The following is a 3,818-nucleotide window of genomic DNA, read 5'->3' as shown; positions in this document are numbered from 1 at the left end:
GAAGTTAGAGTTTAGGACAGCGGGTAGAATGGGCCACTACTTTTGTGTGAAAAAATATCAGCATTACTTACAGGCCATATCCGAAATACACAAAAGGCGAACTTCTGGCTTTTTTATGCTCATTCCGTTGACAGAAATATGAGCTATAGATGAGTCTAAGTTTGGAGATACAGAGGAACCTCTTGCTTTTGGAGATGATCGCAAAATATTAGGAGTTGAAATGAACCAGAAAAAATTTCCTGATCACACAATTGAAGTCAATCGACACGCCTGAGAAGAGATTTAAGGACAGGGAAGAATTCTAGCATTTTGCATGACCATTCGATTATATATAACTGTAAAATGGACCACAACAACTAACAGCACGACGGAGTGCGTAAATATAGGGCAAATGTCACTAGTTAAAAGGATAATGATAATATCTGGCTCTCTGGTGCTCCGTGATATAATTTCAAAAGCGAAATCTTTCAAAATGGATTTGGACATAAGGGGGCTTCTAACAAATTGTAGTGTTGTAGGGTATCATATGGTCGGCTCCGCACGACTATAGCCTTTGCTTACTTGTTTATTTTACAAATAGTAAATGGTTAATTAATTTTAAAATTATTGAAACAAATAGATGAGTTCCATGCCATTATCGATTTATCGAAGTGTCAAAACTTTTCGGGAACCATTTAAAATTAACATAGAATTCATTTCATGGTACAATAACATTAAATTAAATTTTCGTATTAAAGATTTACTCGATATTCGGGTACGTGGACGTTTGTCTGGCAAAAAGTTGTCAAAATTCTAAATGTAGTGGATTTTTGGTCGTTCTGATTTTAAAATATAATATTGATACCACAACATGGGCATTATATCTGACTTTTAAAATGCGCAAGCAATATAAATGTGATTTATTCCACTTCAATTTGGGTTTAAAATTCCAAATCAGGCATTTAAATTCATTTTAATTACAATACTTTTTTTAAAGATATTGATTTGAGTAAAAGTATATCATAATAAAATGTTGCGTCATATGCATGTAAAATGTTATTAAAAAATAAAAATGAATCGCCGTTTGACGATGTATGTGTATAATGTTATCGACTCTTCCGATTTCATATTACTCCTTCGTCTTCTTTAAATTGTGCGTATAAGAAGTTGCGTAAATTGTAATAACTTTGTTTTGTATCATTTTTTATAGTTTCTGATAGGTACTACGTTGCAATAACATTATATTTTTTTGTAGTATGTTTGTATGTATGTATGTTTTTATGTATGTATGTAAGTTCAGGTGACCTCTTTTTGTCGCCGTTACAAGCTTTCCAAAACGTTATTTCCTTTATAAAGTTAATCTTATATTCTAAATATTCCGTTTTGTAACTAACGCATCGTAAGTAGCATTTGTTTAATATTTTATTGTTAGAGTATAAAATTTGGATGTGAATGTTTCAAAAACTAAGTTCTTTGTTGTGAATATTTATGGAGGAGTTTAACCCGAATATGTATTTTTTTGTTGTTTAGTTTTAATGCAGTTGGTTTTAACATTTTAGAAAATATAAATAATTAATGCACATATTCGTATTTCATATGAATATATTTCATGCATTTATTGTTTGGCTTAGGAACATCAAACGTAGTTTTAGATGTCCTTGTAGTCGACAAAAGTTTTTTTTTTGTTGTGTTGTTTTCATTCTTGGAACAAACTAATTCTAAAACACGTAAATGAGAGCATACATATAAATTTTCAATTACACCTGCTTAACATATTCAATAAGAATTATATCACTTGGAAAGCAATATTAACAACCGACGATAATATTGAATTCGATCATAGTTTTTAGTTAACTTGCCATTGAATGTTTACACACTTCCTAAAGATACAATTTATAAAAGTGAGAAACTATACTCTAACCTAAAGCTTCAATAAGCCTTATTTTAAAACCCTATGTTGGGTTGTTAAAGAAGAGAAAAACAATCTTCGATTTGGAAGATAATCTCGAAACGTTGCTAATACCCGTAATAAGAAAACATATTTTTTAATATAATCAGAAAATAGATGTTATCAGATCAAAATATTTATTTACGAAAAAATTTGGCTTTTACTCCATGATAACGTTCAGAATTGTGGGTATGCCCCACTGAGTAATTTTTTTGTTCCCGAGATTAAAGTCACTGTTAAAGTGCTTTAGCATAGACTAATCAAAATATTGACGAAGTAATGCTCTCACCGCTTATCTCCGAAAAAAAAATCGGATCAGCAGGTGTCTTCCATGTCGTTTCAGGGGTATGAGTGGAAATATTGAAAACACTCAATTTTAATATGTTAAATATATCAACAACTGTAGGATATTTATAAGTTGATATGACATATAAAAATACGGCAATAATTATATGATGTTCTTGAAAAACGGTGAAATGTGTTTCGAAGACTATGCAAAAACGTGCTGAGAGCCACCTATATAAAAACTTACTGGTTTTTATATAGGTTATAAGCATTATATGGATGCTATACGAAGACGTGGATCCCCATAAGTATTTTGTATCTGTTCCGAAATTTATATACGAAATTTGAAACTATTCCGGTGAATAACTTCGCAAAAATCATCAAAATGCCGTATATCGGAAGGAACCGTTATATAGGAGATCATATATCTCCTATATATAGATAATTGTCTTCCAGGGGATGGAGTACTCACAAGGACCTCCTTGTGTGAACTTTCAATTCAGTTGAAAAATGTGGCTAAAATCCCCCAATATCGTTGGGTACCGTTATATGGGGAATATATTATATCGTGCACCGATATAGCCCATCTTCGAACAATAAAAACTAAAATAACTAAATAACTTTTATCGAATTCTTTTCCCTCTTTACTTGTGTATTGATGAAAAAGTCAGTTAGTAGTAAGTCACCAAATCAATAGCTATTGGAGATAAATCGGATAGGATCGGATCACACATACTTAATATAAAATATTCTTGGCAATTTTTACAAATTGCAGAAAAATCCCATTGAATATGTTGTAAATTGTAAACATCATCACAAATATGACATTCGAATTCTTCAAAAACAATTTTTTCTAGACATTATTTGTTCCAAAAGAAATTTCTTCACAAAATTTCCTATTTTTGTTATTTTTTTCAACAATTATGAAATTTGTTGTATTCGTTTTGTTTTACATATTAAATTGAAGTAAAAGTGTTCTGTTTTCTGTTGGATTAATTTATAATTAATTTTAAGTGTAAAGTATAAAAAATGTTATGGACTTAAATGTTAAATCTAAATAGTTGCTTGATGTTTGTTTTCCATTTCTTTCCAAATTTTCCAAATATAAAAAAATTATCTTAAATTTAATATATTTATTTGAGTTTTAAGTTCTTTGTTGTTATTTCATATATTTTTTGGTTACCAAAAAAATGTTATTTAATTATTATTAATATGTGCGCGTAGAATTAATTTGTTAAAGTGACAAAGAATTATTTTATTAATTAATTAATTACAAGCTAAGTTGTTGATGTTTTTGTTAGTCATACAAAATTTACTCTTTATTTTTTTTTTGCCAAAAGGTTACATTTTTAGATTCTTGCCCCTTTCCCATTTTCTTCTTGAAATGGAGGAGAAAATAATTTTGATTATTTTTATTTATTCAGTTTTTTTTTTGTTTTGCTAAAAAAGTTCATTTTGTTTTCCTTGTAAAAATTACAAATATTTTTGTTGTACAATTATGTAGGTGTATGTGTGACAATGTGTGTGTGCGAGTGCAGTATAGCTTTACGCACCACTTACCAAAAAAATTATTTTTGTCATAAACATCTGATATCAAATGCTTATG

Source organism: Musca domestica, unplaced genomic scaffold, assembly GCF_030504385.1.
Source record: "Musca domestica strain aabys unplaced genomic scaffold, Musca_domestica.polishedcontigs.V.1.1 4, whole genome shotgun sequence".
NCBI classification, from domain to species: domain Eukaryota; kingdom Metazoa; phylum Arthropoda; class Insecta; order Diptera; family Muscidae; genus Musca; species Musca domestica.
The sequence above is the reverse complement of the archived record's forward strand: the minus strand, read 5'-3'. Positions refer to the sequence as shown.